Source organism: Lissotriton vulgaris, chromosome 2_1 (assembly GCF_964263255.1).
Source record: "Lissotriton vulgaris chromosome 2_1, aLisVul1.2, whole genome shotgun sequence".
Classification (NCBI taxonomy): domain Eukaryota; kingdom Metazoa; phylum Chordata; class Amphibia; order Caudata; family Salamandridae; genus Lissotriton; species Lissotriton vulgaris.
In genome coordinates this window covers 192,467,734-192,483,886 of record NC_141687.1, presented here as the reverse complement: position 1 = coordinate 192,483,886, position 16,153 = coordinate 192,467,734, and positions in this window count along the sequence as shown.

Below are 16,153 nucleotides of genomic sequence, written 5' to 3'. Positions count from 1 at the left end.
AGAGAATCTGTTAAGGTTAGCCAAACATCGCAATATGGTAATGAAATTGTACATAACATGAAACGTTTAATGTTTTAATTTTGTTTCAATAAATACGGCCGGGATGGTCACTCCATCCCACTTCCAAAAACTTCCAGAACTGTTTCCGGTTTCCCTCCTTTTGGGGATTGTGTTGAGAGGGGGTGGCGGGTATCTCGGCCATATGGAAAGGGGCGACCAACTCGGTCCCCCCGAACGTATGGCCGAGTGCCTCGATCCCCCCGGGAAGCCATTTTTGGGCGGGAGGCGCGCCTCAGCTGGTATGCCCGAAGCGGCGTAGCTGGGGCGCGCTCGTTCCCGCCCTAGAGTGGGCTGGCCTAGACACCGACGCAGCCAGCCACGCCCTCGGGGCAGGCAGGGGCGGGTATACGCCCGCCCTGAAGACGGATAAAAAGGGACGCAAGACCAGAAGACATCCTCTTGTTCTTGTGCTCTGAAGCTGCACCTCCTCGCTGCACGTGAGCTCGGGACAGAACGAAGAGCCAATTTTGACCCACCCACCAGCCCCTGAAGACAGCCAGTTGTGTATAATAAAGTTGATTAATTTTGCTTCGGTTTTCGTATACAGGTTGTAGTGCCATGTTGATGTTGAGTTAATAAAGAATGGTCGTTTTGAGTATGTTTGCCATTAAAGATATTCAGTTTAGTGTTGAATTTTGAATGCATGCTCTTTCGGTCATAGTGGCCAATGTATTCGTAGGTTAATTTGCACTGTCGTATTTATTTTGGTAGGCGGTAAGGTCATGATCGGTGAGCACTAATTAGTAGATCCCTATGAGTGGGCGTCACCCAACACGGATGGGAGCGCTCGGGAGAGGTGGCCATTGGCCCCTCAATGGGGAGGCGGTCCCTTCTAAGGATGGGTCGCCGGAAGTAAAGGAAAGGCGGTCAAGGCCCCTTCCTTTGTAGGAGGGGTTACAGCCCCCTCCTGGGGAATTTCCCGGGGCCAGTGACATCTGCGACGGCAGATGCGGTAAGTTGTGTGGGGTTGGGATAAGGTCTACGGTACCTTCTAGATACCTCACACGAGTATTCGAACGACCTTTAACTGGCGTCGAGTCTTTAGGTGCCCCCGTCAAGTCAAGGGAAATTGGTAATAGTTGCACTTGAGGTACGCCTCCGTGCTGTCGCCCAGCCCAAGTGGGAGGGGTAAGTCTGGTTAGGGATCTTGACACCGGTTATGACCTTGCCGTTGGCCCTTAAACGTTAGGTTGTACAATTTCAATATGTCAAGAAATGTTTTGTAGGATGCTAGTTCGGCTAGGAGAACCTCTGTATTAGAGAATCTGTTAAGGTTAGCCAAACATCGCAATATGGTAATGAAATTGTACATAACATGAAACGTTTAATGTTTTAATTTTGTTTCAATAAATACGGCCGGGATGGTCACTCCATCCCACTTCCAAAAACTTCCAGAACTGTTTCCGGTTTCCCTCCTTTTGGGGATTGTGTTGAGAGGGGGTGGCGGGTATCTCGGCCATAGTGTTTTTTCCCATTACACAGTTTCACAAATTCTGTTTGCCCTTTCTTCTCTCTCTTGAATTGAATGCCCTATCTGGGGTTGTTTCTATCTTGGTATTCACTGAAGGGGCTTACTTCCCCCACCCAAACTCCTGACCTACTTTGTCTGAGGCAGTAAGGCATTGATGGAATTTACAATAATCGGTACCACAATCAATTGTTCTGCTATTGCCGCGATTACCCATATTTTCATAAGATGTGTTTCCCCTCTATACCTCTGCTAGAGGGTATACATTCTTAGCTCCAAGGACCCATGTTATGGTAATGATTTCTCATTCCTGCGTTTGAGCTGGGATAACCCCTTCCTGATTAATCGCAGTGCGATAGCACTCGGTATCCATCAAGGCTTGAATCAGCCGATCATTCACAATAACCATCTTCCAAAAAATATTTTCAAGTCTTGCCATAGTTAACACATGCCCCCTTGCATACCTCACTTCCATAGGCTCCGATGGATGTACTTTCTGTGGACAATGCGCCCCCATTCAGCACAGTTAAGGAATTAGGGGCCTTACAGATTTTGCCCTGGGACAGGATTACTGGGTGACTTAGGGCCTTATTACGACATTGGTGGTACATAGGACTGCCGAACAAGTTGTGGTGGTCTGACCGCCGCCAAACTGCCGGCCCACTTGCAGTCCTACAAGTGTGGAGGTCAAACTGCCACAGGACCACTGTGACCGCCTGTGGATGAATTACTCAGCAGTGGTCTCGCAGCGGTCAGAGGCAAAAATATGGTGGTAGTGCCGCTGTAGCACCGCTAAGCGTAGTTCGAGTTTCCTCTCCGCCACCCTTTTCCAGTGGCAGAGAGGCAGCAAAAAGGGCCATAACAAGGCCCTCTTTGCACCTCTGGACCTGAAGGTGCATGTGGGGGTGCACATGTAGTGCCCTCCTTGATTTGCACCCACAGTTCCTTCACAGTGTGGCATGTATACCCCTCTGTGCAGAAAGGTGCATGCGATGCTCTGAGAGCGGTTGTCTACATGTTAGGCTATTCTATTAGCCTAACAGACCAGCGCAAGACAGACCAGCACACCAAAAATAAACTCCCGATCTGGTAGGTGGTTGCACCATGGGTTTGGCGACCCTAAAGCAGGCAGCCTATTGCATGTCCGTTGTAGGACAGCCAAACTCAAAATAAGGCCCTTAGTCATGTGTGGGAAGCGGGGTCCTTCTCTAGGGGTTCCTCTATGACTGGCTAAACTGGTTTTTGTCAGGTTTGATTTGAAGTCTTGGGAGCTGTGATAAGCACAAGCTAAATCAAAGGCAGTAATCTCTGTAAAGTTTGGGTGCTGCCAAATCCAGATGCAGGTGTGTGCAGGCAATGCCATCAGAAGCTGCTCCAGGTAGATTCCTCCAGGGTGGAGGTGCCAGGTTGTTACCACCTATTTCCCAAGTCCTGAATCTATAATATAGTGCTCGGGGATTATCCCCCATTTTGCATTTTTCTTTATGGAATTTAGTTATATATAATTTAGAGTCACATCCCAGTCTCTTTACAATGACCTTCTTTATGTTGGAATAAGAGGTGATGCCAGATTGATTGGCAGCTTGATAGACCGACTGCAATTCACCTTACAATAAAGGAACCATGTACTGTCCCCGGCACTCTGGTGGCAGCCCCTCTCAAAATTGGTGTAGAAGAAATCATTGTCTTCCCCACTTAATACTTCTGAATCACAGTCCTTTGCACATTTGGGTGTATCTGAGCACTACCAATGGCATATGTTAATTGTAGTATAGCTGTGTCCTGTCATGTTGATTGCTGGTCAACAGGATGGCCATGCTTTTTAGGGCTGCTTGCAGGTTTTCACAGTCATGTTAGGCTGCTTGAACTTGCTGCTTGACAACCAATTGGAAATTACATTGACCCTTGGCAACCTGCTTGATCATATCTTCCATTGATATGTGTTGTGTCATTCTGGCAGTAACAGGATCCCACTTCTGAAGCCACTGTGGTCAGGATAGCAATCATCATAGTCCCAAGTCTTTTTTCATATGAATGTATTCACCCTACACGCATTAGTTCCTCTCCTAGTTATATCTCAGGCATGCCTTCTCTGGATGGTTCCTTTTTATTACTTTCACATCTCCTGTTTCTGGATGCTACCAGGGCCACCGGAAGATTAGCATCCCTCAAAGTAAAAGTAAAGAAATACTAAATTAATGCCTTGCTTTTCTCTCACTCTAAAGTTGTCACTCAATGCTACTGTTACCTATCATATCTTTTCTGAGAGGTATTCTTTCCTCCTGTGAGTCTCTATCAGGTCAGTTTTTCACCACCTTGGCAATAGAACATCTCTCGAGTCCCTTTGGACTCGTGGCGGGTGGGTGCAACGAGGGGCACTGACACAAGAGCGCTTTTTGGTGTATGACAGTATACTCTACGTCCAGAACATGTTTGACTTCATGTAGTATGCTTGAGAGTAGATCTACCTGATCCCTCCATAACCATAACCATGAGGTCGGTTTCTGTTCCCGTAGAGCGGGGTCTCACATATCCTGAGCCAGGTCCAGGAAGAGGTGAGGTCCACTCCCCGGAAGTACTGGGTGAGTATCACAGGTTGACAAAGTTCTTGACTCGTTGCTTGGTAATACTCAGACCAGGGTTGCTGAAAGTGTTTCACTTGTATGTTTGTCCCCCGACTACAGTAACCGAGTACCTGCTTCCGAAGAGGAGTACGCACAGAAGAAGGAACACTATATCCTTTTCTGGCTCTTTTCACTTGTGTGTTTTTTTGTATAATTTATCACACTTTATTACACGTATACAGGCAGTAGCACCATCTAGAACAGAGACCCTGAAGAAAGCCCGAGGTCACTCCCTCCCAGGCTGAAACATGTTGGTCTCCTTGCAGATATTTGTTATCAATGCGATAGTTTTACCAGTCTGTTCTTGTTTTTAATCAGGAAGGGGCCAACGCTTATTAAAACATTTTTCTGTTAGTTCCCTATCCTATTTTAAATCACCACTTATTCCTTTCTGCACTGCACTTTTCCCATCTGAATCAACAGCATTTGTGATACCTGTGTGATTGTGGTCGCTATCCCGAACCATCCGAGAGGGTATGCTTGTGATCTCAATGGTCTGGAGACACAATACCCGCCAGGGATTACCAAATGATAATATTGATCTTGTAAGACTTTGATGGGAATCCAAAACAATTGGGGTGACTCACGATTACAGGTGTTTCATTTATTGGCGATTCGGTCTGTTATTGTTTATATTCTTATAGTACTAACTAGACATAGGTTTTATAGTAGCAAACATTTTTCTGGTTTCAGCTCCTAGACCCCTAAGTACCTTGTGTGTAATTCAGTTTTTCACCACACCTATGCCAATGCCCCCTTTCACCCATCAGCCGTCCCACCAACATACAGGCTATCGATCCTACTGCTGCATTTGAATGCAGGCGGTCGGACTGTATAAGTCAGGGGGAAAGACTGCCACCTCCAACAGGATCCATGAACCCATCGGGGCAGCGGACGGAATCCTATCCCTTCAATGGAGGTGGTGCATGAGCAAGCACTGCTGTAGGGATTAGGATGTCCGGTTCTGACTGCATTTTCATGACAGTCCGACCGCCATGAAAAGGCAGGTGGAAACAGGCCTGCCTCCCATGGGCCACTACTATGTGGCCCTGGGGACACATGTTGTGTCCCTCCACACATCCACCCACTGTGTGCCTGGTACACGGTGCATGAATGAGTGTTTTCTTCTACTGCAGCTTGTGCTGCAGTCATTTCTCTGGCATGCAGCACAAGCCACAGTAGAAAAAAGCACTTTCCGACCACATGCACGGCGGTCTCATCCTAATTGACCAGATGGGACCACTGACACATTGTCCCTCGGTCTCTTGCCTGCTGCGATGGCGGTTGCAGTCCGACCAACCACCATCATAATTAGGGCCAAAGTTACCACACTATACTCCCACAAACCTAGCAGCCGACACTTAATATATAACTAAAATAAAGAAGTATGACACAATGAACATATGTAATAATCAAATAAATAAATATTAATAAATTAATAAATGGTTATCAATTATTTGTTTAAATAACTTCTCAACCTATACCCCTACAAACATAATGGCCCACACCTAAAATATAATGCAAAAGAAAATATTTATTACATAATTTACAGAGTTAGTAATCAATAAATAGTTTATAATAAAATAATAATCAAATATTAATTAAGTATTACTTAATAACCTCTCACCCTATACTCCTATTAACCCAGCAACCTGCAACTAAAATATAACATATTCATTGCACAATTTACATAATTAGCAATCAATTAAATAATTAATAATACATTAATAGCTCAATAATAATTGTGTATTAATTATTACACTTCTTACCCTATACACCTACAAACCCAACAACCTGCACCTAAAACATAACTTAAAGAATATAGGGCCCGATTCACAGAACTAACTTAAGACAAAATCCTAAACTCACTACCATTTTGGTATTCACAGAAGGCACTTACTCATTTTGGTATTCACAGAAAGCACTTACTCATCAGTGCTGTCGTTACCAGTGAATTTTATTCGTGATAGAGAATAACAGCCCACCAGTCGCCATGACGCGTTTCACCTCAGCCGAGGCTTGATCACATGTCATGTTTGGGAGGAAGGAAGTAACTTTAAATAGCATCATCGGTCACATGGTTATTGGTGCCTCCCATTAAATTTTAAAAGGGTATACCTCACAAAATTATATAGGGCGTAGTGCCCGTTGTACATTGTAGTCACATCCCCAACGAAAGTTAATAAATGCAATTATCATCTATTTACATTATACCGGAAAACATTGTGAATAACTTGATGTATCAAAATTGAGGCCAAAAATTCATAAATTCCTGAACAAATTCTAAAAACATTTACTTCTGTAAAAAAATAAATATATAGATATAATGTTCATATATAAATTCATATATTTACATAATGTGCAATAAATATATATAATAAAAAATTCATTTATTCAAGCCTCATAGGTCCTAAACCAAGTATGTTATTTTAGCTAATGCTATTTATGGAAAGGATACCTCATGTTTTCATCAGTTATGGTATAATACATTGGGGAATAGTGGCATATGACATATTAAGGAAAAAGATGATACCCAAGTGGGTGTTGGAGGAAAATCAGATATTAAACAACCGATTATATTGTGTACATGCCTTAGCTCGTTACTATCCTCAGGGTTGTATATGTAAACCAAAATTAAAGTGAATGTGCAATTGAAATTAAAATTTAATTTTTTAGTTTTTCTTATTGAATAAGATTTCGCAGGCTACCGAACATGATGTAAAAGTATTTTAAGTGTTTCATCAGACTTATACAAATCAGAGAAAACTATGCTGACGATCACATCACCCATTATAGGCAGGTATAAAGATCTTCCGTGCTGTTAAGCCCCCCAGGGTGTTTACTATTAAACTCGAGGATATATCGGGTCTCAAACAGACGTAATTTACTGTCCCTACCTCCTACCCTCCTCAAGGGTGGTACAGAGTCCACTAAATAGTATTTTAACAACTCTGGGTTGCTCTTGTGACATTTTTCGAAGTGCCTCGCTACCGGATAGGCTTGGTCCTTCCCAGATATTGCTCTAAGATGCTGTAGGATGCGTTTGTGGGCTGGAAGACGTGTACTTCCTACGTATTGTAGTCCACATGGACATACTAACACATATACCACACATTCCGTCTTACACCCCAGTTTCTGTTTGATTGCTATAGGCTTCTCATGGAAAGGACTTATGTAATGGGTCTTGTTTATGGCATGTTTGCAGGCTTTACATACTTGACATTTTTTGAAGCCCGCAATGAGTTCCCACCATTTCTTTGGAACGTCTAAGGTATTGCTCACAACTGCACTGCCTAATGATGAGGATTTTCTAAAAGTGATCTCAGGTCTATTCTGTACCAGATCACCTATAATTGGATCTCCCTGTACGAGATTCCAATTCTTTGAGAAAATCCTATGTATCTCAGCATGCTGCTGGCTGTACGTAACAATGGCCCTACATTGTATCTTTTCTGTTGGCATAATCATAGTTACTGTTGTAACACTAGGGACAGGGCAAGTTCCTAATAGTTGTTCCCTTCTTATTTTCATTGTTTTTCTCATGGCATCGTCTATCATTTTCTTGCTGTACCCTCTTTCCAGAAAACGCATTCTACACTGTAGTTGGGCAATATTGCATTCTTCCTCAGTGCTACAGATGCGTTTTATTCGCAGCATCTCCCCGTAGGGGATGCTACGAATTAAATGGCGAGGATGGCTACTAGAGGCATGTAGTACCGTGTTACCAGCGGTAACCTTTCTGTGCAGTTTGGTTTCTATTTTGCCATTAGTAACATACACCTCCACATCCAGAAAATTAACTGAGACATTACTGATCGTTGAAGTGAATTGCAGATTTAAATTATTCACATTTAATCCATCAACGAAATTGGCGGCACTTTCTTCGGACCCCCTCCAGATAAAAAACAGATCATCAATATATCTGAGGTACAATATTGCATGTCGTTCCATTGCCGCCCTGTGTTGTCCCATCAGGGTCTGCTCTTCCCACAGCCCCATGTGTAGACACGCGAAGCTGGGGGAGAAGCAAGAACCCATGGCCACCCCTCTTAGTTGTTGATAGGCCTGGCCTCCAAATATAAAAAAAGTTCTGTTGTAGGCATATGTTTAACATTCCCATGAGCATTTTGTTGTGCTGTATGTGAAACATGGGACGTTTGTCCAGAAAGAATTGTACTGCCTTTAGGCCATCTACATGTCCGATAGACGTATAAAATGAACCAATGTTCAATGTCATGAGTAAGTAATATTCAGACAAGCTTTGCTCAGATAGTTTATACAAAAAGTCAGTTGTATCTCGTATATAAGAGTTCAATCCTTTTACCCATTCTTGTAATAAAAAGTCAATGTACCTGGATAGGTTTTCTGTCGCGCTGCCAATTGCCGAGATTATCGGTCTCCCTGGTGGAACTAGTGGATCTTTGTGAATCTTCGGCAAAAGATAAAATGTGGGAATTACAGGAAACTCCTTTTTGAGGAATTTAAATTCGTCCATCGAAATCAGTCCACAGCTGCGCCATCCCATGAGTTTGGCGTTTATTTCATTCCAAGCCATTTTGATAGTCGTGATGTTTGTTTTACGATAGCATGCAGTATCATTGAGTTGCTTCTCGGCTTCGGCTATGTATTTGTCACGTGCCCATAGGACAATATTGCCCCCTTTATCTGCTTGCTTCACCACTAAATTTTCATCTGATTTCAACTTTTTGGTCAACAGGTTATAGCTCTGATTCTGTCGTGCAATGGCTTGTCGTTTTTTGTTGGTATCAGTATATAATTTCTTAAGATCAGCTGTCATCAAATCCTGGTAGATATCCAGATTGTCATGGGCTGAAATCAGGTTGAAAGTTGACTTTGGCTTAAATGGTGTAATCGCCTTTTCTTTGCTAGTGCTAGGTAAACTATTATCAGGCACTATGTTCGAATTTGCTGTGCTTTGTTCAGTCTGTAATTCCCAAATTTCCTCAAAAGAGGGGGCATCTTCCACTGTTAGTACATTAGGGCTCAGAGGTATAGTCTCAGTGTCCTCTTTGTTTTTTGGCCGAAGACGATGGAATTTGGTGAGTTTCAGTTTTCTAACAAACCTGTATGCGTCCATGCGTGTTCCGGCATAATCAAAGGTTTTAGGGGGACAATAGGAGAGTCCCAAGCCAAGAATCTTCGTCTCTTTAGGGCTTAGAATTGTATTGGTCAAATTGATTATTGAGGGGCTCCCTGTTGATTGCCCCGTTTTTTGTTCGACCATCTCCCTTGGTTTCTCTTTTTGGTTGTTCCACTTTTCTTTGTGGCGTTTGCGTCGCTCTGACCGTTTGCGGTTTGCACTTTTTCTGTTTGTGCAAAAGTTACTCTTGGCCTCAGAGTCTCGCGTCTGGCCTCGCACAAACGGCTTACTTCTTGTGCAGGCATTAGTGCGGTAAACCCCAATGAGGTATTCTGTAATTCACCTCCCGTTTCGCTTCCTTCTGTGGAGCTCAGGCTGATTGATGAGGCAGAGCTGGTGTTTCCTTTTGTAAGGTTGGTTCGATTATTGCCTCCCAACTGTCCTTTGTTTTTTTCTTTTTCAAATCTTTTGGCAAAGGTGAATATGCGCCCATTTAAGTAGTCCAACCTGTCCCTTTCAAATTTGAACGCTTTGCGCTTTTTAATTACTTCTTCTTCTTTTTGAAGCCGAAATTCCATTTCCTCCCTCATTTTTTTCAAATTGGCCTCGTCTTCCCCCAGCTTTCCCAATTCCGCTTCCACGAACTCAATTTCAGTCTGTATTTTTAAACGGTCACTCTCGGCATAATGTATTAAGATTTTCATTAGTTTAGCCGAGGACTCTAAGTTCATTGCAGCCCATTCCTCGAGCATGCGGGGATCCGGAGTCTCATAGCTGGGAGCCAGGGTAATTCGGAGACCTCGTGGTACGCGGCCAACTTCCAGATACATTGATAAAGATTTATTCTCCCACCATTTGGAAGTTTCTTTTTTCATCAGCTTTTCCAGTTTGCGAAACAAGTCACACGCTGTTGGATTTATGGCGCTTGCAGCATTTTCTACTGATGTTGGCGCTGCTGCCACCCCAGCCGGGGTGACAAAGACAAGTTCGGCAGCCTGCTCCCTACTCCTTAACACGGCGGCCGACATGGTGAATACGGCTTAGTTTTAATCAGTTCTGGTAACAAAACGAATTCAGCAAAGGGAGATATTCTCCGAAACCGAATGCGTGCACACTCCTCACTGCGTTGTATTGAACCTCCGTACCTTAGCTCGGTTTGTCGAAATATCCCGTGGCGTTTAGATATTCGGCTCCTCCAGCCAAAGCTCAGTGTATGTCCGTTACGCAGGGGCTTCTCGCGGCTTCCTCCTCACCAGAGTACGCAGTCCGGCTCCGGGTCACGGAACCAATTACTTCCTGCCGCTTCTCGCCACAAGTAGAGGAGGGGCTTTACTCGTACCTTGGAAGTTTGTTGGGTACAAAATATTGCGCTTAGTCCGAAACAACACAGCACAGCGTCGCAGTATCACGCTGTGCAGCAGGAATGGAAGTTGAGTAAAGCCACAGACTCCGTGCTGTCGTTACCAGTGAATTTTATTCGTGATAGAGAATAACAGCCCACCAGTCGCCATGACGCGTTTCACCTCAGCCGAGGCTTGATCACATGTCATGTTTGGGAGGAAAGAAGTAACTTTAAATAGCATCATCGGTCACATGGTTATTGGTGCCTCCCATTAAATTTTAAAAGGGTATATATATATCTCAGGTTTCAGGTTTTAAAGTCTTTATTGCAATTTTTACATCATAAAAACAGCTTACAGCAAAAGAGTATAAAACATACATTAAAAAGTAATAAATTAAGACCAACGTAATTACATAGAACATTTCATCGTTAATAAAGAATTAAACAATATAATAAAGACCTCATATTTTAAAAATCCATTTAAAAAAAAGTTAAGATCAAGATGCCTGCAAATGTCTGGCTCTGATAACCCATGCCCACCCCAGGTATTTGGCAACACCTATGCCTACCGCCTCTGAGGTGGTGGTACGTAGCGCCCACAAAGCCTCAGCACTCCCTCGAATTTTAAGGTGGAGGCAAATAGGTCTGATCCATTTGTTTCTTGGTGCTTGATAGGCAGGACATGCAAATAAAAAATGGCCATTGGCCAGCCCTCTCCTTGTGGAGAGTACACCAAGGGCAGGAATCAGTTAAAAGGCGGGATCACTTCTTGGTAAAAGACCTTAAAGGGAGAGACCCAACTCGAAACTGATGGTACAGTTTTTTATAAAGTGACTTGGTTATAACGTCCCAATAATTCTCATAAGAGGGATCCAGTTTGTGAGACAGGAATCTATCTGTTAAGCTAGTAGCATATGAACTAATGACAGACTCTTGTCGGACAAAGGCCCAATATAGTGCTTTGAAGTCTTGCTTGGAGGGAAAGATAGTGGACCCTGGGGAGGCCCACAGCTGGTTACAACCCATGCCTTCCAAAATTAGTTTAACTTCACGCAGCCAGGGTATACTGCTGGACCCACAAACTGATCTTACTTCCTCTAATTCCCTGGCAAAGAGGCTTAAATCTGGGGACGTCCAAATGTGTCTCCACAAAGCTATTAGCGATATCGAGCCATCTCGTTGATAGGTTTGCAACCCTGGTCCAAACAGAGTGGTTTGGTCGGAGCGGATTGGGGAAGTCCAACCAGTTTACGCATAAATTTGTTTTGAACTTTTACCAGAGTTGATAGGTCCATATACCCCCATAGATCAGTCCCGTATAAAATTGCAGAGCGGACCTTAGTGTCATAAATCCTAAGAGCGGGTTTAACCCTTTTTGTTAGAGACCTTTTTTGCTCCTGCAGGAGACAACTAGTAAGGCGTGCAAATCTTAGGTGAAGTGTGTCAACCTGTGGTTTCCAGCTAAGGCGGTGATCCAAGGTTACTCCTAGATAGGTCATATCCTCTACTTGTTCAAGACTTTCGCCATTCATGCTCATTGAACTTTTAATGGGGCGGCTTTTAGTTAAGACCATAAATTTGGTTTTGCTCACATTCATTTTCATGTCGTTAACCTTGCAAAATTCGTCAAATCTGTGCAGTTTGCAGGCCACTACGGGTCTTTGAGAGGAGCAGGGTGTCATCGGCGAAGATGAGCATGGGGAACTTCGTCCCACCCAGTGAAGGAGCATCAGTGGGGGTATCAGCAAAGAACTTCACCACCTGGTCAATAAACAGCAAAAAGAGCTTGGGTGCCAATACGGACGGACGCCTCGGGTTACGGGGAAGCAATCCGTCACCTGCCCTTGGCCCCCCCACCTCACCCTGGCAAAGTTGCCCTTGTGTAGTCTTACTACCAGGTCGAGCAATTCCGGCAGCAGTCCAAGGTTTTTCAGGACAGCCCACAGTTTAGCCCTTGGCACCAGATCGAAGGCCGACTTTAGATCTACAAAGGCGGCATAGATGGATCCGCCGCCCAACAGCACCACCTTCCAGTAAATCAGAGTAAATATGAAGACCAGGTTGATGGTGCTGGTGCCTGATCTAAAGCCGGCCTGTAGTGGGGAAATAATACTTTCCACCTCCATCCAACCCTGGACTCTGGCAAGGACCATCCTGGCAGTGATTTTTTGTAAGGAATCGATTAGGCTTATGGGGCGATAATTGCCGGGGACCGAACGATCCCCTTTTTTAAAAATGGGAAGAATTTCCGCCCCCTTCCAGGACACTGGGATCCGTGCCCCCTTAGCAATAGCATTGGCTACCGAGGTTATGTAGGGAACCCAGAGTTGAGGATTAATTTTAAATAAGTCGGCCGGGATGGAATCCATCCCTGGCGCTTTCCCACACTGAACCAAGCGAAGTGCAGACTCGGTTTCTAAAGAGGTAAAAGTTAGCACTTCACTATGAGTGGGATGGGATGTTTCCCACTTGACTTGGCCATTACGAGATTCTAAATCAGGATCCAAAAACTGGCTAGAATAGAATTCGACCCATGCTTCCACAGACACATGATTAACAGGGATTTGTGAATCCGGGTTCCTGCCCCACTTCACTATTTCCCAAAATTTAACCTGGTTAGGGGAGCTACAAGCCTCTAAAAGATCAGACCAATGGTGTTCATCCCACTCTTTTTTTGCCACCCACTGTACTTTTTTGTACCTTAAACGTGCCTCTTTTATATCACTTGTGATCCTGGATTTGACTGCTTTAATTAATTCGCTATGTGCGATTCTGCAAGTTTTATTGTACCATTTTTCTTGACAACCCTGTGCCTTCGCCTTTCCTCGAGTTAATGGAAGGGTTAAAAGGGCCTTAGTTTGTTAAAACACTGTTCATGAAGGTCACAGATCTGGTCAGTGGCAGCCGTGGTGGAGGATAATTTCAAGATGTCGCTCAGGGTCGATGAGACTACCTCAGTTATACCGTCTAGGAGGGAGGGGTCCTCCACAACCCTAGACCATTTAAGCCTTCTTCTATCATTAGTCAAGATGGCATCACCCGTTAGATATGCAGCGGGTATAGACCCACCGGGGACACCTGGGAATCTTAAGCTAAGAGACAATGAGTTGTGATCGCTTTCGGGGCGAGCCATGACTTCCATGTCGTCCAGAAAAGACCAATATTCAATTTTTAACAAAATATAATCTATTCTGCTTTTGCTAACCCCATTGTCAAAAGTGGGTTAACCTGCCTTGTCAGAGGCCGTATGCCCATTGGCTGCTCGCAGACCCCAATACAAACACAACCCCGCCCAATGTAAGGCCGCCTCTGTGCCCCTTTTGATATTATTCAGGGACAACATCGGGATATTCCACACGATGTCATCCTCCAACCCCAGGTCCTCCCCCGCACTGAGCAAAGGTTCAAAAGTGCAGTTAAGGTCCCCTACTAAGAGGAGGAACTTATCTCTCCCAATCCCTTCAAGGTAAGAATCTGATACATTTAATATGGCTGGACAACGCCCTCCGGGGCGGCCTCAGGCATAGACGTTAATAACTACAACCTCTTGACGATTTTCCTTACATAATTTAATTCCCAGGAGGTCCGGGTTATCCACCTCAATTTCCACTGGTCTATATCCAATAGACTGTTTGACCCAGATAACTAGGTACCCTGAGGCTCTACCTTTATGACCCTTCACTGCTGGTTTGAAAAAATTTAAAAACCCAACCCTGTGGATTGGATCAGGAGCCCAACTCTCTTGAAACAATAAAATATCAAAGGTGTCAATAAAGTCTACCCAATCCTCTGAACCTATGCGCCCCTTTAACCCACCTATATTCCATGAGGCTAGTTTGAGCGACACAGCCTGACTGGGGGATACGGTGACATTCTGAACACATTGAACCACTCCCGAAATATCACACTTGTTGGATTGATGATCTACCTCCAGAATAACATCCTTATTATAAATGGGGGCTGTCTCCTTCTCAAAATCCTGGGTACCTCGCCCCCTAATCGATGCCGTGTTACATACTTCGTTAGCCCCACCAACATGATTGCTGGAAACACTCCCACTCCCAACCACAGGGTGAAGTCAGTCGATACCCTCCAGGCCAGAAAGGGATTCGAAGCGATTAAACAATATGGGATGGTACGGGGTGGAGGGAATTCTATCTGCATGGAATCCTCTCAAGGGTCTTCTTGGAATCATATGGTTGGAGGGAACTCACAAGATCGTTTGGGATAAAAGTACCCAGGACCCAATGTCTGCACATCACCCAGCCTACCAAACCTCGCTTCCCTGGGTATAAAATCCACTACCCAAGGGTCCTTAAAAGATATGATGATACAATCCCCTTCTAGGTCCTTAGTAGAGTGGCCCACCCAGTCAACTCTTTTCACATTCAATATATCTGTGGAAGAGGGGGGACGGAGGGGACGATGTTTGTTTAACCAAAATACTACTTTATTTTTAAGATCCCGATAGTGTTCAGTTTGGCCCTCCCTGATGGGTGCGACACCTGTTAGGACAATTGTGTATGGGGTGGCTTCAACTGGTAAATCTGTGCGGGGGGGTCCCCGTTTATTGACCTTCGTGGGAGAATGGAGGAATTGGTCATTCTACTCACCAAAACTCCCTTACTTATTTTGGGTTGTATGGATGTGTTGGAGTCACCCCTCACTTGAGCTGGCGTAGCCACAGGCGGCTTAGGGATACTAGGCTGACGCAAGAGGTTAGATTTGGTGCTAGCCTTCTTTGGGACCTGTGAAGTCGTGGCCAATATGGGTAAGTTATCATTATTCACAATTTTTCCCCCTACCCCCGTCCCTTCAGGTTTATTTAGGGCAGGCCTGATGGGTGCTGGCTTAGCAGATACTGTGGAAAATAATTCACCTGTAGCCACTGCTCCCTGTGATTTAAGGTTACTAGAGGGGATAAAATGCGCCAGGACACTTTGTGGGTTAACTAGTTTTTTTAAAAGCCCAGTATTGGTATTAACAAGATTCTTGAGAGCATCCAATTTTGAGGTCATCACTCTAGCTCTTTCCAGAACGGGCAGTGAGAGGGTTTTAAATAAAGCTTCTATTTTACCCAGCAAGCCATCATCGCTATTAAAACACGTGGGACAGGGATCTGAAGACCCAAAAGGGATGTTGGGAGGACGCAGGGAATCATTTATAACCAAGACAGGGAGTGGATTAGAAGTTACTTCGGGAGTAGTGGTTGGCTGGGGTAAGCCATTTGTTTTTGGGATCTTGGTGACACCTCCCCTCTGGCGTCTCTTACATCTTTTCCTCTTGCGCGATGAGTTTCTCATGGGGACCTCATCGAAGGATAAATCAGGCAGAGATTGACTGGCCGGAAGCACACTATCCTCAGCCCCACTACCCTGTGAATTACCAGGGTTTGTATCAATGTCGGAGGAGATCAGGGACAAACCCTCACAGTGCACGTCCACCGATGCTATGACCAAATGATGGCTAGCACTCGGTGGCGGTGCCTCGGGACTAGGTATTGTAGCAATTGAGCCTAACGAAGAACGTTTCCCACTAACTAGATCAATTTAGAGCCT